The 23184-nt window shown below is 45.5% G+C and overlaps 1 protein-coding gene and 1 long non-coding RNA gene across 7 annotated transcripts in view; one reads left to right on the forward strand and one right to left on the reverse strand.

The window, feature by feature from the left end:
- The window catches only part of LOC309659507 (monocarboxylate transporter 1-like), a 147179-nt gene that overhangs the window by 34560 nt on the left and 89435 nt on the right, over positions 1-23184 (forward strand). The window lies entirely within an intron of this gene.
- Positions 45-18199, reverse strand: LOC309660120. 6 transcript variants are annotated; one of them, XR_014263170.1, is made up of 6 exons: positions 15804-18199; positions 13645-13708; positions 13349-13423; positions 10854-10954; positions 10507-10630; positions 45-3891 (listed from the first exon to the last, which is right to left on the reverse strand). It is a non-coding gene; the product is annotated as an uncharacterized lncRNA (long non-coding RNA). The 6 variants fall into 6 exon arrangements; XR_014263169.1 differs by lacking the exon at positions 10854-10954; XR_014263172.1 differs by having other exon boundaries at positions 13349-13708.

The raw sequence follows: 23184 nt of genomic DNA on the forward strand, positions 1-23184 counted from the left end.
TGTAAATTATTCAGCTTATGTGTGTTGGGATTTGTGTATATGGCTTATTTTGATTTTTCTCCTTACCTCTTCTTTAAGGCAAGCAGGAGGGGAATTTTTTGAAACGACCTCTCTGAAAGCATTTTGAAACCAGAGCAGTTAATCCTAAGGATACAATGAAAACTCCCTTTCTGTGCCCAAGTATCATGGCAGATGGAGGAGGAATTTTAGTGGAGAAGCCTACTGTGATTGTCGGCAGGCTTGGCTCCAGTTTGGACTCTGCCATTTTCCGTGGACTTAACCTCTGTGTGCCTGTTTCCCCTTCTATAAAAATGAGGATCACCCTTGAGTAAAGTAATACAAGTAAAAAATGTGGGGTGGGGGGAGTAAACCCAGTGTATAAGATTATTTTTCCCCATCCCAGTTGTTAAGCTACATCCACACATAAGACCCTACTTAGTCTTTTTCCGTTAGTTGAATCTTGTTAGTGAAATGAGGGGGTTTTGGTGCAGACTGACCATATATTAGAAGGAGGTGTTCTGAAGTTACTGTATTCTGAAGCAAAGTTTAAAAACTGGCTCAAAGCTGGACTGAGCAAACCTTTTATCACCCAGTCCAACTCTGACTTTTTCCCATTGAAGATTCAAGCTTAAGGGATTTATTCAAGATCAAGTTTGGTAACAGAGCCAACACTAAAACCCGATATAGGCCTACTCTGCCATCTATTCCTTGTTAACAATCAGCTAATCCTCTCTGTGTTGCAGTGTTGTGTTCAACACTGGATGCATCTGGGCTCTCTGACTGGGCAGTCTGTTGTCCCTTGCTCCATATGAGGATTGACTAGACTTCTTAATTTTATTTCAGTTGACACAGCTTCAGTGGCTGCTTTGGGAAAATAGAGTACCTGCCTATCTTTGTTTGCGTTGTCCCACACTCTCCAAGTCACAGAGAGAACGTACATCTCTCTAAGTAGTTGTGCCCAAAGAGGCTGGGGACTGTTCAAGAGTATATACTCTGAAATAGCCTCCCAATTCAAATCTGGAAAATTATTTAAGAAACTGATAGGTTGGACAGTTGCAGATGATCATGATAATAAGACCATATTATCACCTTATAGTCCTCTGTTGAGAACTGAAATTATCTTAAACTATTCAAAATAAATAATTTCTACAAAAAAATATTCAGGAAAGGATGATGCTAAAACAAATTATGGAAAATTCAGGGAGGTATTTTTATCCCCGATTTAATCACGTTGATGAATAATCCTCTTATTCTTGGGTTGTGTGAATTTAGTAGTTTGTACCATAGATTATATATGTCAATATTAATCCTGTATTTTAAAAAGGAAAAAAAAATTGTTAACAGCCATTTAATATATGAGCCAATGTTTTATTATATTGAATTTCAGATTGATAAATTGGGTATTGGTTTATATGAAAAACCTCAATGTCTGGGTTTTACACCTTCCCTAGCAAATGGTTCACAGTGTAATAAACTTAATTATCAGGTGTGTGCCCCCTGCCCCCTCCTTATGGTTGGAAAGATGAGGCAAGGTTAACAGTAAATTTCCACCTTTTCAACAACATGGCTTGTTTTAATAATCGGCTCAGGCACTTGAAGAAAGAGGTTAATGATAGACTTCTGTCACTATGAAAACTTGATAAGGAAGTGATGGCCTAAGCTTGCCTGGCTTGCCCAAATGTGAGACATTAAGCCAAACCTCCTTAGATGCTTCTAATCTGAAGCATCTAAGGAGGTTTCAAGTACATCGTTCCTGAAATGTGTTCTAGCTTTTTATCCTTTCCCCCATTTAGTCTGGGCCATAGTGACAATCATTCAATTGAGAGTGATTGGCAGAGTATCTTCCTCCTCAGCTGAACAGCACTGATTTACTTACTTTTTGCTGACTTTTACCTTGACTTGCTAGAGGAGACTGGAATAGCTAGCAAAGGAATCACAGCCTACCGGTTGCCTAACAATATAGACTGCTAGGGTTAAGCATCAGATGTTTTCTTTTGTAAGGTATTAATAATTAGTACCATCCCCCACTAGGGTTGTCATGAAGGTTAGTTGATATGTGACAGCTTGTGTTAAGTAAGGGCTTAATAAGGGTAAGCACCTGACTATTAAAAAAAAAATCAAAGAAAAGTGGTACCTGGGAAAAAAATTGAGCTCTTCTAATTCCCAAGGTGGGTGGAGCCTTACATGCAGAGGATAGTTCTAAGGGAGTGACTCTTAAAGATAAGACTATTAGCTAAATGATCAAAAACTCTCCTTTTGGATCAGATCCTCCGTTTAGTCTTACAAATGTAATGGTCTTTGTTTGGTAATGAATGGAAACTAACACCTCATGAGGTTGTTGCATATATGTCCCGGCTCTTTAAGCAAGGTGGATTTGAATCCCAAAGCCCTTGCTCTTTGTACACTGCCTCCACAAGGAAGACACCTGACTAGTAACTGATAATCTTTTCCCTTCAATATTTGTGATGATTCTTAAAGAGCAGAAATGTAACTAGTAACCAATCATGATTAAAGTCCTTTGTCCCTAGCAATGTTCTTAAAGGTAAACTGAAAGATTGATGAGATTTTTATTTTTCTCTACTATATCAATAACATGACTTAAATTTTAAATTATCATCAGTTGGTGGCTCAATAAATTGGTACAACAATATTGGCAAAGTAATTTCATAATATGTGTCAAAAACCATGAGTTCACATCTTTTCCCTAAGAATTTATATAAGAAAATTGTTCCTTTGAAATTATCAATTTCTTGTATCAATAACTATTTAAATGGATGGTTATGAAGTCCTTATGATATATTCACAGCACAATGTTAAATGAAAAAAGCAGAACATAAACTACCATGGTGTGTGTGTGTGCATAATATATATATACATATGCACAGGGGATAAAGGACATACACAAATATACTAATTTTGTGAGCGTGGTAAATTTAGAGGTAACTTTCTATATTTTTTCCACATTCTAAATTTTCTTGATGTCATGGTTACTTTTATACCAAAAGAAAATATTTAATGGAGCACATAATACTGGTTTACAGAGAGGAAAAAACAGTCCCTTTGATCTAGAAGAGTTCTGGCAAGAGACACTTGACTCCTAAGAAAATGAAGCTGATAATTATTACAAACAGGTTTTATTTTTCTGCTTCAAGAATTGCATCTGGTGAAAGGAAGGTGAATGAGATGGAAGTCACGAGCACAGTGGTCTCTAGCCGTGATTTCGCTGGTGCTGGACCAGAGCTGTAGAGTGTAGAGTCCACAGGCTGCCTGTGTCAACCACCAGTGTCTCCTTCCTGAGACAGTGCTCTCGGGGACAGCATTCCTGTGGTTCCCCTTCCAGTCATCATTCAGCTGCAAGTGAATGTTTAACTCAGGAAGCCAGAGCATTCTGCGCTTACCCACATTACAGTGTTAACAGTTGTTGAACATTATCTTACTGAGATCAGCATCAGAAAACAATACTATGATGTCACAAAAAAGTAGAATTTGCTTGTCCGAGCAGCTATTTTAGTTTATTTACTAACAGGTATTTATTGGACCCTTACTAGTTCCCCAAGCATTGTTCTAGGCTTTGAGAATCCAGTCATGAACAAAAATGTCTTTCTATGCATCTTCTAGTAGGGGAAAGCAGACAGTGAACAAACAGTAAGTTATAAGGAAAACAGCAATATTCAGAAAAGAGCAGTGGATATAAGATCAGCCTTCATTAATTCACCTAAATAGTATCTTTTGGAGCATCATCTATGTGCCTATTTCCTAGATAGAAGGGATAACAGTGATCAGAATGCAGTTCCTGGCACCCCCAGCTCCTAGTCTAGTGGGGGAGACTGCATAGTAAGTGCTGTGATGGGACAGCACATGGAGAAGTCTCTAACCCAATCTCAGGAGGGCCTAAAAAGGACAAAAAAAAAAGAGCAAGTTAATTTCTCTTAGCTTCTTTGGTAAGTTAAACATAATGAAATTATTGTGCGGATTGTGAATGTACACTGCATACAGTTGAGTGCATAGTAGTATTAGTTGAGCTCATAGTGGTTTTAAAAATTAACTAGTGTCAGTTGTCATCAGCCAGAACAATAAAGAACATGTGGTAATATTTGTATAGCTCATCAGAGTGTACAAAGGCCTTTCAAGTATGTTCTATCATCTGATTCATGCACGATCCTAGGGACGTGGGTATAAATGAAAAACACCCTTTAGCTGGCACCACCCCTCCCCCACCCCTGCTGTCAGAAGGGTGCAAAGCGAGACTGCAGACAGCTCAGCTGCTAGAGCTAAATGTTGTACTGGATGGAAGTTTGGAAACACAAGAATGAAAGAGGTTGAATCCTGGATAATCTTGAAGGGTGAATACAGACCAAACCAATCAGTCACTTGGATCCTGCACCAAAATAAGTAAAATGGTCCTGTCCCCAATGAATTCACAATCTGATTTACAATCCTTTTCCTTGGCTTTGGAATTCATAACGTGATTTCTTCACTTGTGGGATTTCCTTTCCTAATATGCTTTACTGATTCCAGAATTAAAAGTTTGCATTTCCTGAGCTTACTCTGGCCAGGTCCCAAGAGGAAGTGGCCAGCAGCCATTAAGAAGCCAGGAGGGGAATTGGGCTGGGATTAAAAATCACCTGGTGTGCTGACAATCTGTATGTCTGTAATTATTAAGAGAAGGTTTATAATAGTTCTTGTCATTGTGTTTTATCTTTATTTTCCTAACTCATTTTTTTCCCTTAGAGGTCAAAAGAAAAGTTCCTGGGTACTTTTGTGTCAGGCCCTATTTACATATGCTTTTCAGAATGGGTAGAACCCTGTTCCTTTCAAATTCTAAGTACTATCTTGTTTCTCAAATGCTAAGAATGAGCATAAACAGGCCTGCAGTAGATGGAGTTCTGAGCTTTGGAGGGCTCCTAAACTACCTGCGTCCCAGCCTCTCCCCATTCCCACCTCCACGTACCTCATCGGTTGCCCAAATGTATAGATTGAACTGCTGTACATTCTGTTTCTCCTTGCAATGCTTTTTCTTTTTCCCTGCCATAGGCTAGGTTTTTAACATCCTCCCTGTCTTTTCTCACCACCTCCAATCCAGCCTCAACACTGCTTCTAAAATGATTTTTCTAAAAAGGCCAGATTTTCAGCTGCTTTTATAACTTCAAATAAAGGCAATAAAGATAAAAATAGTAAAACTCATCTAATCACTTACTCTGCTTTAAATCCTGTAGTTTGAGGATAAAGTCCAAACTCCTTAGCCTGACCCATAAGGGCCCTTCTTAACTCCCGCATATCTCTGCAGTCTTCTGCCAATACTCAGCCCACACCCCGCTCTCCAGCCCAGGTGAGTTTCTTTTTCTTCTTAATAAATTTATTTTATTTATTTATTTTTGGCTGTGTTCGGTCATCGTTGCTGCGCAGGCTTTCTCTGGTTGTGGCGAGCAGGGGCTACTCTTCGTTGCAGTGCGTGGGCTTCTCATTGCAGTGGCTTCTCGTTGCGGAGCACGGGCTCTAGGCACGCAGGCTTCAGTAGTTGTGGCATGCAGGCTCAGTAGTTGTGGCACACGAGCTTAGTTGCTCCGCAGCATGTGGGATCCTCCCAGACCAGGGCTCGAACCCGTGTCCCCCAAATTGGCAGGCAGATTCTCAACCACTGCACCACCAGGGAAGCCCCAGGTGAATTTCTTAGTTCCTTAAGTGCAGGACCTTGTTTCAGACCTCCCTGCCTTCCTATATGCTGACTTCTGCCTGGAAACCCCTCCCTCCTTTCTCTGCACCAACTCCTATCCACCGTTTGAAACTTGCTTCATGTCTCCTTTTACAGGAGGACTTCTCTGATTTCCCAATTTGTTTTTTTTCCACTGATCTGTTTTGTTATTTTAATTGAATGAATGATTCTTTAAATTCTATAGTGCTTTACAATTTTCAAAAGTTTCACACACATGATCTCATATAATCCCATAGCAACCCTTTTTCTTCCTCCTACCCTTATATTGCCCTTCTCCCCACTGGTAGCCACTAGGTTGTTCTCTATATCTGTGAGTCTGCTTCTTTTTGTTTTATTCACCAGTTTGTTGTAATTTTTACATTCCACATACAAGTGATAACATATAGTATGTCTTTGACATTTCACTTAGTATAATGCCCTTCAATTCCATCCATGTTGCTGCAAATGGCAAAATTTCATTCTTTTTATGGCTGAGTAGTATTCCATTGCATATATATACACCCACTTCTTTACCCATTCATCTGTTGATGGACACTTTGGTTGCTTCCATATTTTATTTATTTATTGGCCACACCACACAGCATGGGGGATCTTAGTTCCCTGACCAGGGATCAAACCCGAGCCCCCTGCAGTGGAAGCACGGAGTCTCAACCACTGGACCGCCAGGGAAGTCCCCATATTTTGACAATTGTAAATAATGCTGCTATGAACATTGGGGTGCATGTATCTTTTCAAATTAGTGTTGTTTTTTGTTTTGTTTTTTTGGATATTTACCCAGGAGTGGAATTGCTGGGTCATCCACAGTGGCTGCCCCAATTTGTTTCTGAGTGCCTTTATGGCGACAGTGCAGTTAGACTATGAATATTAGTGTCAAATCCCAGGTCTCTGGGTACAAAGTCCAGATAGACCACTTATTAACTCTGGGTCCTTAAGCAAGTTACTTAACCTCTAGGCCTCAGTTCCTGTATCTGTAAAATGGGACTAATAAATAGAACTTACCTTATAGGGTTGCTATGAGGATTAAATATGACAACTATAAAATCTTTAGCATACTTCCTGACACAGAATAAATGCTCAGTACATATTATCACTACCTCTGTCATAGTTTTTACCACTGAAACGTAATTTTTTAAATGGTAAAATCATGACTCTCATACAGAAATAAAATTAACATGTTTATATAACTCATTAATTAAGGAAAGAACCAGTATAGACAACTAATGAGAACATACTGTATAGCACAGGAAACTCTACTTAATGCACTGAGGTGATCTAAATGGGAGGGAAATCCAAAAAGGAGGGGATGTATGTATGTGTGTCGCTGATTCATTTTGCTGTGCAGTAGAAACTAAGACAACATTGTAAAGCAACTATACTCCAATAAAAATTAATTTAAAATAAGATAAATAAAATGTAAAAAACCACAAATATCTATATTTTAATTTTTCTATTTCTTACTCATTTAGTAAAATAAGTAATTGAATTAAAAAAAAAAAAAAAAAGGAAAGAACCAGTAAGATTTTACAACTTTCAAATGAGAATTGGACTTATGGAGACTTATTCTCTACTGGACAAAACTCATTTGCATTGCCACGAACAGGAACAATTTGCATCACACATCAGGCAGGAAACATCTGCACCATCATCAGCCCTGTACAAGTTAACTTCCATCACAGCAAAGTTATAAAACAGCCCAGCAAAAGATAATCAAATGTGCAGTTAGTTCCCTAGAGAATCAGACAGCTTGGAATCCTAGACAACTCAGAGCATTCCACTGAATGAACACCCAGTGATCCTTTGCCCATTTTAAAGTCTGTCATAATTTTTCCTAGCACCACAGTGCACTGTACACATTAGCTTGCTTTTCTAAACCCCTACCAGACTGTGAGCTTCTTGAGAGGAGAGGGAACAACATGCAAAGTTGTTGAGCCCTTTTGATTTGAGAGACTGGGGAAGCTTCTGCGGGAGGTGACATCTGAGCTGGGTAGAGAAAGGGAAGGCTACATTTCTCCCGGAGAAGAGCATCCAGAGAGAGCTGTGTGGAGCCATGGTAGAACTGACCAGCAAGCATGTGTTAAACACAGACCATGTGCCAGGCCCTGGCTTAGGCTAGGAAGATAGCAAAGTGAATGAGGGCCAGTCTCTGTTTGCAAGAAGCTCTGTCTGGTGGGGGCAATAAAAGAAAATCAGTGCTTAAGATACAGTGTGATACATCTCTCTGATTTACTCGCTGCCTCCCTCTTCCACTTTTAAGGACTCATGTGATTAAAAAGAGATCCACCCAGATAATCCAAGATAAGATCCCCAGCTCAAATTCTGTACCCTTAATTGTACCTGCAAAGTCTCCTTTGCCGTGTAACGTAACATACTCATAGGTTCTGCAGATTAGAATATGGACATCTTTGAGGGGCCATTATTCTGCCTACTACAGAAGGCATGGAAAATGTTGGTAAGGGTGAAAATAAGTAGAGATGCTTCATTCTCTGTGGACAAATAGATACAAGGTGATGCCGTTTTTCTACTTATGGTGGTTATCTCTGGGCAGTGGAATTATGGGTAATTTTTCTTTATACTTCTCTGTTTTCCAAGTTTTCTACATTACAAATAAAATACTTAAAAAAAAAAACAGTTTAAAAAATAGGTAAAATTAACTTTAATATTTTACTTATTCCAAAATACCAATTCTACATGCCATCAATATAAAAATTATTAATGAGATTTTTTCTGTTGTATTAAGTCTTTGAAATTTAGTGCGTATTTTATACTCACAGTGTATCTCAATCCAGATGATGTCAAGTGCTTAGAAGCTACATGTGAAAAGTAGCTACTGTATTAGACAGTGTAGGACTAGATTGAAGAATTGTTATTATATATCTGTCTATGAACTGCCTGTATATTTTGGCAAAGCTATTTGAAAGAAATTTGTAGACCATATTATACTTGATTTTTAAATACTTTAACCTGAAGATTCTAAAATTAAGGACATTCTGTTACATAATCACACCACCATTATCACCCCCAAGAAAATTAACAATAATCCCCTAATATCTTTAAAATCCTGTCCATATTCAAATTTCCCCAATTGTGTCCAATTTTTCTTTTATAGCTGGTCTATTTGAACTAGGATCCTATCTTAACTTCCTTTGGTTGGTAGGTCTCCTTAGTGGTTTTTGTTTTGCATTGTTTTGTTTTTTTGGCCACGCCGTGTGGCTTGTGGGATGTTAGTTCCCTGACCACGGATTGAACCCTGGTCCTCGGCAGTGAAAGCGCTGAGTCCTGACCACTGGACCTCCAGGGATTTCCCTCCTTAGTCTATTTAACATCTATAAAGTCTTTTTTATCTTTTTGTTTCTCCTACAATATTGACATTTTAAGGATCTAGGCAAGTTGTCTTGTAGAATGCCCTACATTCTTTGTCTGATTGTTTCCTCATAATGTCATTTAATTTTATCCCCCTACCTGCTGTATTACAGGAGACTGGAAGTTAGATCATGGTAAAATACAGGTTAAATATTTTTTGCAAGAATGCTAAAAAAAAAAAAAAAAAAGATACAGTGTGATAAGGACCCTAAAATCCAGAAGGTGAACTTCAGGAACTCTAGTGAATTAGCAGCAATGTTTCCCAAGCCCAGGTCTGATAAAGGGACAAACACAGGACATCCCTGTGAACCTATGGGCAGCCTCGGAGAAATGAATGAAAAAGTGTCTGTGTTCTACACCCTTTGTCAGACTCCCTCCCCTCACTTCCTACCTTTTGGCTGAACTTCTGCCTGCAGACCTGTGGTGGTGGAGAATTAATGTCCCAGGTACCTCAAGTCTCTAGGAACGTTAAGTCCTCATTACAGGGCTGGGCAACCCTGCAGTATTACCCACGTCTCACAGGCAACTAGCACACTTAGAGTCATTGCCAAGAAAATGGTTTGCACCTGTGGAAAGGCAGGATGTTGAAAGGGACTAATCAACAAGGAAACTCAGAAGACATGTTTTCCCTTGGAACATCTCTGTGAGGCAGGGAGGATCTGTTTGTGCTTGTTATGTGATAGCACTCATTTATTGAATCTATAAAAGAAAGAAAGAATGAATACATGAGTGAAGACTCCAGAGGAAGATCTGTCCAGGAAGAGGGGCTGGCCCACTGGCTGCCTTGCTCCCTGCCTTCAGATGTAGTCAGCCAAAGACTGGTGTCCTTTAACTACTTGAAGCATCAACCAACTCCTTTGATTTACTTTTCTCCTCACTGGACAACCTTTTGGCCTCTCCTATAATTTTAGCTGTCTAATAGGAGAGAGTATGCTGGCAGGAACATTCAATCTGAGTGCCCACCATGTTCTCCCTATGAATTCTGGTACATACATGAGCCTCAAATGTCTGTCAGGCGCTCAGGCTCTATTCAACCCTGGGGGACTGACAAGAACAAACCACTACAAGTTCACCGAGGTGGTGCCGCCCAAGACGGCCTCCGGGCCTGGTGACACCTCCACCTCACCATCCCCCTAATTTGATTTTGCACCGGTCACTTAAGTGTTTCTCCAGACACTGCTGAAGGGCTCCATCCCTGGGAACTGACTGACGCGGTGCCCAGACGGCTTGGCTCTCAGCAGCCTCCCTGCCCCACACATCCCACAGCCCCAGCCTCGGGGTCAGTCCCCAGAAACCTGAGCCACTTGTGCTTCTCAGGAAGGAACAGACACCTTGGGGACCTGCTCAGGACCTGCCATGGGCGTCAGCCCAGCCCACCGCCTAAAAGCTCACCGGGCCTCCTCCCACATCCGGCAACACCAACACATATTCACCAGGCAAGATGGTGCAGTGGGCTCAGGGCTCAGAAAGACCTGGGTTTGGAGCCTGGCCCTACCACCCACTGACTGTGTGGCTCTGGGAAGATCACTTTGCTTCTCTGTGCCTCGGTTTCCCCATCTGTAAAATAAGGATAACAACAGTCGTATCAGCCAGAGTTTAACACAGGAAATAGGAACCACTCAAGGTATTTTGAGCAGAGAGTGACTTGATACAGGGGGTTAGGTGCTTATGGGATGGCTGGATGGGGGAGGGGAGGGGATAAGGCTGAGTCTCCAGAGGGTCTGCTCCCTCGTCCTCGGCAGGAGAGGAAGGTGGGCATCTGGACGTTATCACTGGCAACCTGAGTTCTGAGTTGAAGATACACTGTCGTGGCTGTGATCCAGGGAGCAGGCAGGGCCTCCACTGCTGCTGCCGGGGGTGGGGACCGCACACTGGACAGCACTGCAGGAGAAGATGCACATCTGTATTGACCCTGTTTGCCAGAAGGGAGCAGCCAAAGCAGTAGGAAGGTGGCCTCTGGCTCCCTTCCACCTTCCAAATCCCACGTGAGGGTCTCAGCGTTGGATCACAATGTGCACCCACCACTCCCGAAGGAGTAGGTCTGGGAGATGAGGCTTTAGTTTTCCACCTCTAAAGGACAGGAAACAGGCGGGAATGGACCCTGTGTGCTATTCAGCCATGTGAGGATTAACCACATTTACGCCTGGAGGCACCCTCCCGGGTCCTGGCACGCAGTGTGTGCTGAACGAAGGCGGGCTGTGGCGAACGTTACAGTGGTCGCGTCTACACGCCTGCCAAGTGCCAGCCCTGGGCCAGGCCCTGGAGATAAAGCAGTGGGCCAGGCAGGGCCACACCCTGAAGAAGTGAGGAGACTCACTCCTCCTCAGGGGAGCAAAAGCTGGGATCACAGAGGTCAATGTCAAAGTACAGGCCTGGGGAGCACCGGGAGCTGGGAGAGCAGAGAGGGGGCACCCAGGCCAGCATCGACGGGGTGTTGAGGGAAGGAGGTAAGTGACAGTTTCCCAGTAGTAGCGGGGTCTAATATGAGGCTTGAAGGAGAACTAGAAATTAATCAGACTAAGCAGGAGGAAACAAGGGGTGTGTGTGTGTGTGTGTGTGTGTGTGTGTGTGTGTGGAGATAATGCTAATTTCCACCTCGAGCAAGCATATACATGCAAAAAACCCTGGACGATAAAGGGTGCTTGGCATTCTCCACGAGTGGACAGTTCAGTGTGACCCGTGCCCAGAGTGGCAGTGGGGGTAGTGGGTAAGAAGGGAAACTGGAGAGGAAAGCAGGCGCGTGGGGCTTTACATGTCATGTTTTGAAGAATTCGAGCTTTATCCTGTCGGCAAGGGGGACGCAGAGCAGTGTTTAAGCAGGGAGAGGGAGCATCACCACTCTGGTCTCAGTCATATCACTTTGATGCGGTTTGTGCAATAGGTTGGAAGCGAGGGTTTCAGGTATGACACGGCAGTGGTCTGGGCTGGAAATATGGTTGCCGAGAGAGGAGGACAAGGGAAAAGGCAGAGCAGATTCAAGCGGGTTTAGGAAGAGGCAGAGTGAACTGAGCAGGGTGGGAGTGGGAGCAGGGAGAAACCTAGGGTGGCTGCCAGGTTTCAACATCAGGCACACCCAGAAGGGTGCGGCCCCTATCAACTCCTGGCACTTGATCCTGGGTGGTGCCCACCTACAGGCTCCTGCCTCTGGACTGAATTCACATGAAGTCCCTTCGCTCCCAACAACCTTATTGTCTGCATGCAATTCAACTCCAGCAACATTTATTAGGCAGCTATTATGTGCCATGAACCAGGGAGGCTTCTCCCTGCCTCACCTAAGGGAGTTTTAACTGGATGCCTGAAAGGCTCCAGAGTAGGGAGAAGGGAAAAGCTGTACACACATAGTTTAAGTTCAGGCCCTTTCTCTTCCCCCAGTGCTGAAGGAACTTGACCCCTGAGCTCTCACCCCCATGATACGAAAGTTACAAGGGACATCAGCACAGCCTTACACTGAGCTCCTGGGCCCCAGCTTCTATTGGGGCAGGCAATAGAGACAGGCACCACCCCTCGTCTCTTTCTGCTCTGAAAGTTCTGTGTGACTTCTGCTGTGAGATTCCTGATGAAAGGAGAGGCGACCAACCAACAGACTAAGTCTTTGGAATCAAGGCATTTTCCCAGAGGCTCCCGTCAACAGAGAGACATTAACCCATTCCTGTCTGGGTAACATAATAACTTCTTAGTGATTCACTATCACAGTACAGTAGTACAGGCAAATTATAGGATTGCTTTTGTCGGAGCCTGGAAGAGAGGCCTGGAGCCATGCTACATGGGTCTGGGCATTGGAAAATAATGATAGTGTTACCAAACCGAACTTGGGTCTGCTTGCTCATGGCACAGCAAAGCCAACTTACTGACACCAGGTTGTGGTGAAGGCATGTACAGCGTCTACTGCAGGGCCCAGAAAGGAGTACAGGTGGCTTGTGCTCAAAGGACCCAAACTCCCAGACGGCTTTCAGGGAAGGGTTTTTGTTTTTGTTTAATAAATTTATTGATTTATTTATTTTTGGCTGCGTTGGGTCAAACGCAGAGCGCAGGCCCAGTAGTTGCGGCGCACAGCCTTAGTTGCTCTATGGCATGTGGGATCTTCCCGGACCAGGGCTCGAACCCATGTCCCCTGCATTGGCATGTGGATTCTTAACCACTATGCCACAAGGGAAGTCCCCAGGGAAGGGTTTTTAAAGGCAACATTTGGGGTGAGGGCTGCAGGGGGCATGACTTTCTTCTGATTGGTTGGTAGTGAGGTAACAGGGTGATATTTCAGGAATCTTAATCACCAACCTTCTGGTTCTAACCAGTCTGGGATGTACCTGCTTGTGCTCAGCTTGACCTCCACCTGGATAAGGGTCTTACTTCCTGCAGAACAATTCACAGATACCTGTCAGATTGTTATATATATCCTTAGGACTCTGTTTTATCACTGAACTATTGTTTCTTGGCTGCTTTTCCTTTATTTCTGCATTTCCTCACTTCCCTAATTAGTAACTGCTTGAATCTGCTCTTTGGAACTCAGGCCTAGGAGACTAAAGCCTTTTACTACAAACGAAAAAACGGGGAAATGGAAAGGTTTTTTGTACCTGGGAGATTTCTGCAGGGTCCTGCTAGGTTTCAATCCCCCTTTTTCTTTGATAATCCTCAATCCTGTGGGGAACAGATATGCAACAAGAAAGGGAATAAAATTTTGCATAGAGAGGTTAATCATAAACTCAGCAGAGGTTTTAGGTGAACTCGGTTTCAATAGTAACAGCATTTACTATTGACTGAGCATTCTACATTCCTAATTTCTAAATCTTCATAATTTTGCAAGGTAATTATTGTTCCCATATTTTGCAGATGATGAAACTGAAGTTCAGTTAAGTAATTTGCTCATTTAAGTTCACATGGCTACTAGGTGGCTGAACTGGAAATTTAACCAACCCAGGACTGATGCTGATGCCTTCTTCTTAACGACTACATGGTCATTAAGCCTTGCTCCCTGGACCCCCGCTCCCCACCAGGCCCTGCTACTCCCCAGAGTGGTCCCATCCCAGAAGGATGTTGTCCTCTCACATCTTCCTCGTGGTTGTTTGGCTAGACCTAGGAATGAAGCTCCTGGAAAGATGGGGTGTACAGAGCCAAGGCCAGGCCACTGGGGAGAAGTCTGGACAAGGACAGAGTGATCAGCCAGAGCCCTCTGAGGCTTGCTCTGGTTCTCCCTCCCCCGCAGGGCATCTCCTGGGCACTGCAGTGTCCTGCTCTCATCCCCAGGACGCCTGTGGCTTGCTATTCCTCCTCTTCCCCTGAGAAGCTGCAGGACTTTCTCTTCCCCCTGCTCTGGGACACTGTACAGGGCCTCAGCCTACTGGCCAGAGGCTCCCACCCTGGGTTTAATTTCTACCAACCCTAATGCTCTCAAATTCTGGGCTGAGACGCCAGACCAGGATATAGCCCGCAAAGCGCATTCACGTGCAATAGCCAACCAGTGACTGGTGGGAGGGGGAAAAGCCTCTAGGTCCGCGAAGCTGTCCCCGCTGTAGGAGAGGAAAAATAACTTTCCCCTACCCTTCTGAGTCTCGACTGAGACCTCTGTAAACAAAAGACCGACTAACAAGAAGAAAACAGAAGTTTATTCCCATATACTTATACACCAGGGACACACCTAGGGAAAAGGAGTTAACTCTCCCAGGTGGCCTAAACCAGCGGTTTAAATACAACCTAAAGCCAAAAACAGAAGAAACAAAGGTGAGTGTGGGGAGGAAGCCGGTTCTGAAGGGTTACCAGGAAAAGCAGAGTAAACAAGGGTAGGGTTTGTTATGCAGATTTAAGTCACTGCCTTCTTCAGGGATTTTTAAGATTCTCTGTGATTCAAAGTCAACTTCTCCACGAAGTGAGGGAGATACCCTTACAAATGGAGATTTTCTTTATAAATGTAAATTTGTCTTTCAAAAAAGTAATTTCTACTGTTTTTCAGAACTCCTCCTTTGTCTGTAGTTTCTCAAAATAATCAGCTCAGAATAATCCTTGTGCTCTAGAGGCGTATTTTGAGGTGGCACATTCTCCCACCCTTCATACCCTCCTCAAACCTGGGCTCCCTGCCACTGCTTTTGGGAGAAAAAAAAAAAATGTTCTGGTCTAAAGTGAGATCAGCGGTGTTTTTCAGGTCACAGACCTCTGCTGGGCTATGCCCTTGGGCACCAGTTAGCGACACCAGGTCCCCGAGCAGCAGGCCTAGGCAGGATCCAGGGCCTGGCAGCCGCTGTGGCATCCTAGACTTTGCTGGGTGCTGAACCACCACTAGAAGGCTTGCGGCGGGGGGCGCGTTGTCTGCAGGCCCCAGAGGAAGCCCCCAACATACAGTCCTGCTGGGCCAGACTGAGGGAGGTGCCCTCCACGGCCGGCAGCCAGGCTCATCCCTCCTCTTTCAGACCTGGGGCTCCTCTGAGGGGGAAAAAGTTCTGAGCCCTCACGGGCTGGATCTTGCTGCAGGTTCTCCTTGTTAGTACCAGCCCCAGGCCGGGGGAAGCCGCAACCGCCCCTCTCCTCGCCCTGCTCCCACTCTCCACTATATTCCTGGAGACACACACACACCCACACCCGCTAACCTACAGAGTCACTCCCGACACAGCACAGGCACACCACCCACGCCTCAATAAATAACAAATACCCACCCACCCCCGCAGGCAGCCCTGATGGACCCTCACGTGGATTCCTCAGGGCCTGAAAGCCGGCTCTGTTTGCAGTTGAACCTCACACTGACCTTCTTCAAGGCTTGACCACACAGTAAACCTGAACAGAGGGGCCAGTCTGGGCGGACAGGAGGCTCTCCCTCCACCCCATCCTCCCCAGAAGGCCTCTCCCCGGCTTCCCTCCTTTCCTGCCACCCCCACGTTCCCCCGCCGCCGCCTGGATGTGGCGGTGTGGGGGCGCCCTCGTGTGGTCGAGAGCGGCCCTGCAACCCCGCCGCCAGGATCCCAGGCTGCCCTCCTTCTCCTCTTGCACCCGCGCTGCCCTCCTGCCGGAGCCCCGGGCCCCGCTGTCCCACGGACGTCATGGCTGTGCCACCGCCCACGCCCCCTATTCCAACTGGCCTGCCTCCAAGCTACATTCCCTCCTTCCTTTACCTCTGAAAGTTTTCTCACTTATATTTTAAAATTCAATGTTCTATGCATTTTAAAAGGCATATTTAACAAAATATTACCTGTAAAACATAATATGGTTAACACCCATGAGCCTGCCACCCAAGACAGCTGAAACACCAGTAATAACTTGCATCTTCCTTTGTGTTGCTCTTCACCCCACTCCCTCCTGTCTCCCCCAACAAGAAGTAAACACTGTCCTAAATTTCATGTTTTCTCGTCTTTCTTTCCCCCAATTTTTCTTATTGTGGTAAAATACACATAAAAGTTACCAGGTTAGCCATTTTAAAGTGTACAGTTCGGTGGTATTAAATACATTCATAGTGTTGTACAACCATCACCACCATCCATCTCTACAACTCTTTTCATCTTGTAAAACTAAAACTCTGTACCCATTAACAATAACTCTCCATTCCCCACTTCCCCTAGCCCCAGGCAACTGCCATTCTACTTTTTGTCTATGAATTTGACTACTCTTAAGTATCTTACATAAGCAGAATCATGCACTTTTTATCCTTTTGGGACTGGCTTATTTCACTTAGCATAATGCCCACAAGGTTCATCCATGTTGTAGCATGTGCCAGGATTTTCTTCCTTTTTAAGGTTGAATAACATTCCACCGTGTGTATACACCACATTTGCTTAGCCATTCATCCATCAATGGACACTTGGGTTGCTTCAGCGTTTTTAGCTACTGTGAATAATGCTGCTATCAACATGGGTATACAAATATCTCTTTGAGACCCTGTTACCAATTCTTTTGGGTATGTACCAAGAAGTGGAATTGCTGGATCATATGATCATTCTATTTTTAATTTTTTGAAGCACCGCTGTACTGTTTTCCACAGTGGCTGTACCATTTTACAATCCTACCAATAGTGCACAAAGATTCCAATTTTTCTACATCCTCGCCAACACTTGTTTTTTTTTTTTTTTTTTGATAATAGCCATCCTAATTGATGTGAGGTGGTATTTCATTGTAGTTTTGATTTACATTTCCCCAGTGATTAGTGATATTGAGCATCTTTTCATGTGCTTATTGAATATTTGTATATCTTCTTTAGAAAAATGTCCATTCAAGTCCTTTGCCCACTTTTTATTCAGGCTGTTTTTTTGTTGTTGAGTTTTAGTTTTCTATATATTCTGGATAGTAATCCCTCTGCAAATATGATTTGCAAGTATTTTCTCCCATTCTGTGGGTTGCCTTTTTCTCTATTGATAGTGTCTTTTGGTGCACAAAATTTTAAAATTTTCTTGAAGTCCAGTTTGTCTATTTTTTCTTTTGTTACTTGTGCCTTTAGTGTCATATGCAAGAAATTATTGCCAAATCCAACATTGTGAAGATTTTGTCCTACGTCTTCTTCGAAGTGTTTCATTGTTTTAGTTCTTGCATTTAGGTCCTTGATCCATTTTCAGCTGGCATCCTGTTAGGTTCTGCTAATAGGGGGCGCTGAAGAAAAATTGGAGGGTGGAGGACGGGAGAAGGGACTACCTTCTTTTTATCTCTGTATATCCCTGGTTCCTTCCAGTGATTCTCTAGTGGTGGCACTTAGCCCCAGGCTCCAGCCCTTTCTTCACTCCCCAAAAACCTCTTGCTTCCTCTCAGAGGCAGTGGTGGTTTGTGTCCCGTCCTCAGAGGTCAGAGCCCAGATTCCTTAAAGCCCCTCCTCCAAGCTTCTGGGAGGTCTGTAAAACCCTCCCTTCCTTTTTGTTTCTCCACCCTGGAGTGGGTAGCTGCTTCCTGACTTTTTGTTCAGGGATTAGCTCAGCACTCCCTCTGTCCTCTTTCAGCCCTCCAGTGCCTCTGCTAACAACATCCTGTATTCAATCCTTTCTGATTGAAAGTATGGCTTCTGGGCTTCCCTGGTGGTACAGTGGTTAAGAATCCGCCTGCCAATGCAGGGGACACAGGTTTGAGCCCTGGTCCGGGAAGATCCCACATGCCACGGAGCAACTAAGCCCACGCGTCACAACTACTGACCCTGCGCCCTAGAGCCTGCGAGCCACAACTACTAAGCCCACAACTAAGCCCGCATGTCCCAACTACTGAAGCCCGCACGCCTAGAGCCTGTGCTCTGCAACAAGAGAAGCCCACACGCTGCAATGAAGAGTAGCCCCCGCTCGCCACAACTAGAGAAATGCCATGCGCAGCAACGAGGACACAACGCAGCCAAAAATAAATAAAATAAATAAAAATAAAAATAAAGAGAGAGAGAGAAAGTGTGGCTTCTGCTTTCCAGACTGGATCTCAACTGATACAGTGTGAATATGCCATAATTTACTTACCCATTCTCCTTTTGGTAGACGCTGAGACCGTTTCTATTCCTTTGCCATTTGAACGATACCAAGCATTGAATACGTTTTGTACACGTGTCCTGGTACACAGTTCTAAAATTTCTCTATGTATGTGTAAGAAGTAAGATACTAGGTACTGGGTACACAAATGTTCCATTTAACAAGAGACTGTCAAATTGTTTCCAGTTTATATTCTCACCTGCATTGTATACAGTACCCTGTTTATTCACATCTCCGAATTCCACATATGCCTCCCTGAGGCATGTGTGTGGAGGGGCCCAGGGCCTGGGAGGTGAAAGAAGCTTAGGGCACAGAGATAGGCAATGGGAAAACCCACATGTCCATGGATCCCAGCCCAGCCAGATAAATTTTTGTGTCCCTGGAGAAGCATGAGGCCAGCCTCACCTGAGGAAGGCTCACTGGTGCTCTGAATGGAGATAGCTACCTTTGCACTGAGGTCTTGTGTTGGTCAAAAGCAAATCATACTTTCTCCCTACATGTAAGATGGGGCAACAGGCGCTGTTCAATTGGTAACAATTTCATGAGAGCCCTTGACAAGGAATCCTGCTGCATTTAACAGATACTCACTAAACATTAGTTTCCTTTTTTCTTGTTCCTCTCCTGCACTGAAGCCACTTCTCAGAGAAAGTGGAAGAAAATTTAAAAAACAAACTCCCAAACAAATCACAATTCTGATCTCCATCATTATTAACAGACCATTCACTAATTGCTTACCCACAAAAAAAAGGAAATAGAATTTTAAGTTTTACTTAAGGCCCCTGCATGGTGAGAATTGGAATGAGCTGGTTTCTCTTGGAACTTTTGGATGATAATGGAAGATAGAGTATCTGACTCAGGATTCCCCTCCCTTACTCACCCCTTCTACAGGCCTCTCAGAGGAGGGGAGAGAAGAAGGGGTAGAGGAAACAGACCACTCCAAGCAGGACTCTGGCTACTACCCCTCAGGGACAGGTCAGCTGGGGTGACCCAGCTCAGTTAGAGGAATAGGGTACTAACTGTTCATGAGCAGTGATTTCAGAAACATTGGCCTGGATCCACTGCCCAAAAACTACCTTCCTCACCTATCACCTAAGAGTTCACCATGGGGTTTTACTTGCTCAGCTATTAAAATGTGGTGGGAAGGAATTCATACTAAGAAACTGACAACTTACAGGGGGCATCTAGCCCAGCCTCCCTCCCAGCGCGGTGGTACGGTTAGCATCTGACCCGGCTGAGGCGGCCTTGGTGGAACACTGACCGTGACAGGGACTTGTCATCTCAGAGAGTGGCCCTTTCGGTGCCCGGACCGCCTGGACTGCTAGAAGGCTCTTCTCATTCTGGTCAGCTCCTGCCAGGCAGAGCCACAGAGCAAGGGTCTATGTGGTGCCAGGATGGTGCCAGGCTGTGGGGAAGACAGGATGGTGCAGACCCTGCCCCAGCACCTCAGCAGCCCTGACGACGTGCACTTGTCCCACAGCTGAAGTGCTGCACTGCCCTCTGGACAGCGGGGCACAGACACACAGTAGGACAGCCACCCGATGGCCCGGACACTCCACTTCTGTAAGTAGCCTGGTCCCCGGCTGGCTCAAGTCAGACATTTCCAGGGGCCTTCTGAGGTATTCCTGGCCTGATCCTGACCTTGCGTCCTCCCTTCCAGTAGCCCAAGCTGTGTTGCCTCCCCAGTGTCAAGAGAGGCTGCTGGTTGGCTTGGGAACTAGCCAAGTGGTTCTCAAACTTAAGGGTGCAGCAACCAGGAATTGCTGAAACACAGATACAGCCGAGAGCACCATGGACCCTGTCCTGTCCTGCTTGGAGGTGACTAACCGGGGAGAGAGAAATAAGTATAAATTCACATACACAGAAGTGTCCCCAAAGCACCAGGATAGGATGGGGAGAGGGTGGGAGGGGGTCCCCCTGCCCTGCTCTGAGAGGCAGGGAAGGATCAGAGAAAGTGGCCTCTGCACTGAGCTCAGAAGGAAATGTCAGAGTCCACCAGACAGAGAAGATGGTGAGAAGGGCCCCTGGGAAGGTTGGGAAGCAGGAGGGAGCCATCCTTGAGCTCCCAGGGCCCACTTCCCTCCACACCTGGCACAGGGTCTGGGTGGCAGGTGAGGGCAGGCCCAGCTGTCTTGGGGACTGAGCCCTGAGCAGGAACTCCAGTCCTGGGGAGCCGGCTGAGCTGGACCATAACCTGCATGTCTTGGCTTTCCTACGGGTCACATGGAGACTCAAGCTTCTGCAGCCCTGAGAGATGGACTTGCAAGGGAGCACACGGAGGTCCAGGGTAGCCACTCCAGGAGAGCAGAGGACAGAGCTGAGAACAGAGCTCGGGACTCCTCTCCTGGCCCCAGCCGCGTAGGGCACAGGGACCCCCAGAGGCTTCACCGGCTTCCCTGGGGCAGCGAGGGAAACAAGAGATGGACGATGATGTGGCATCTGGGAGAGCAGGACGCGCCTCACACAGCGTGGGCTCTGTCCTCTCCTGGGAGGGGGTCAGCAGGCTGCGCTGGGAGTGAGAGGAGCTCGGCTCAGAGCACCAGCTGTGACAAAGCAAATAGGAGGCTGCATCTGCTGGGAACACACTCCTTTGTGGAGAAAGAGAGAAGGGTGCAGATTTAAGCTGCACCAGGAGAGATTCAGGCCGGATCCCTGAAAGAACATCCTGGCTGAGGGTGGTGAGAATGGAAGGGCACGGAGGTGTCCACCAACTTGGCAGTGCCATCTCCAGCTCCCAGGACAAGAAATGGTGAAGCCAATTCCCTAATTAGGACCCAGTCAGAGTCAATGACATGGAGCCACAGCTGAGGGGAAAAATCAATCAGGGCAGAGATGAGCTTTCTACAAGACCTTTCTGGCTTTGGGCAGAGGAGAGTGTGGCAGGGATGAAAGAGAAATGTAGTTTCCCAAGCTGAAGCCCAGGCCTATTTAAAGGCTTAATATTTTAAAAGGTCTGGGGTTGGGATGAAGGCAAAGGAGGCCTAAATAATTTAAATTTATTTATTTATTTACATTTATTTTTGGCTGTGTTGGGTCTTCATTTCTGTGCGAGGGCTTTCTCCAGTTGCGGCGAGCGGGGGCCACTCTTCATCGTGGTGCGCAGGCCTCTCACCGTCGCGGCCTCTCCCGTTGCGGAGCACAGGCTCCAGACGCGCAGGCTCAGTAGTTGTGGTGCACGGGCTTAGTAGCTCCGCGGCATGTGGGATCTTCCCAGACCAGGGCTCGAACCCGTGTCCCTTGCATTGGCAGGCAGATTCTTAACCACTGCGCCACCAGGGAAGCCCCCTAAATAATTTAGAAGCAAGTGAAAAGTGGCTGATTCTGATGGATTTGTGCCTTGTCTGTTCCAAGGCAGCACCCTTGGCCTCCTGGGAGAAAGAGGGAGTAAGCACAAAGCCAGCCTTTACTGCAGCTTGATGGGCTTTGCTTCTCAAGGCATTTGTATTAGCTATCTACTGCCGCAGAACAAAGATCCTAAAGCTTAGCAGCTTAAAACAACAAGCATTTATATCTCACATAGTGTCTGAGGGTCGGAAATTTGGGAGCCAAGTCTCTGGGTTGTTGTGGCTCAGAGTCTCTCATGAAGTTTCAAAGTTCTTTTGGGACTACAGTCGCCTGAGGCTTGATTGGGATTAAAGAATCTGCTTCTAAGACTGACATGGTTACATAATGAGGCAAAGATGGCCCCTCTATTTTGGCTCCTCACAGCCAACTGGGACCATTGGCTCAAAAGCATGCTGGTGCAAATTCAAATTTTTACACACCCAGGGACTTCCCTGGTGGTCCAGTGGTTAGGAATCTGCCTTCCAATGCAGGGGACATGGGATCGATCCCTGGTCAGGGAACTGAGATCCCACATGCCAGGTGGAGCGGGGGCAACTAAGCGCACGTGCTGCAACTACTGACCCCACGTGCCACAACTAGAGAGAAGCCTGCATGCCGCGACAAAGAGCCCGCGAGCCGCGGCGGAGGATCCCACATGCTGCAATGAAGATCCTGCGTGCCACAGCTGGGACCCAACACAGCCAAATAAATAAATAAAATAAAAATAAATATAAAAAAATTTATTTTACACACCCAGTTGTTTTAAATACATCTTTAGCCATTTGGACCTTGCCTGCTTTGCATTCCCCAGGATACTGCGTGCCAAATCTGCTAGCCATTAGTACAATAAACTCTGGTGCTACTGAATATCCCAAGCCACCACTGCCCCTTGGAGCTCTCTCACCTCAAGACTTCCCATCACGTTGCTGAACAACATCATCTAGGTATGAAGGACCCTCTCCATCTGCCTCTCCTTGCCCTCCTCCTCTTCTGGGTGGTGGCCCCAAGCGATCGCCTGTGGAAGGTCTCATGCTGTAAAGGGCTTCCCCTGCACGCAAGCCTGTGAAAGCCCAAATAAAGCTCACCGTTTGCTATTGCCAGCCTCCTGGTCATCTTTTTCCTTGATCAGCCCTGAAATCTCTCAAACTCACTACAGGTGGCTCTTGGCTGGAGGGCTCCATTCCTCACGAGGGCCTCCCCACAGGGCTGTCTGAGTTTTCTCAAGACGGGGCGGCTGGCTTTCCGCCAGAGAAATCTGAGAGAGAGTGTAGCCAAGTGGAAGCCCCATACTGTTTCATGACCTAGTCACACACAAAACACACCCTTACTTCTGCTTTATTCTGTTAGAATTGAGTCACTTCTAACAAAATCCAGCCTACATGCAAG

Source organism: Balaenoptera physalus (assembly GCF_965194825.1).
Source record: "Balaenoptera physalus genome assembly, chromosome: 1".
Taxonomy (NCBI): domain Eukaryota; kingdom Metazoa; phylum Chordata; class Mammalia; order Artiodactyla; family Balaenopteridae; genus Balaenoptera; species Balaenoptera physalus.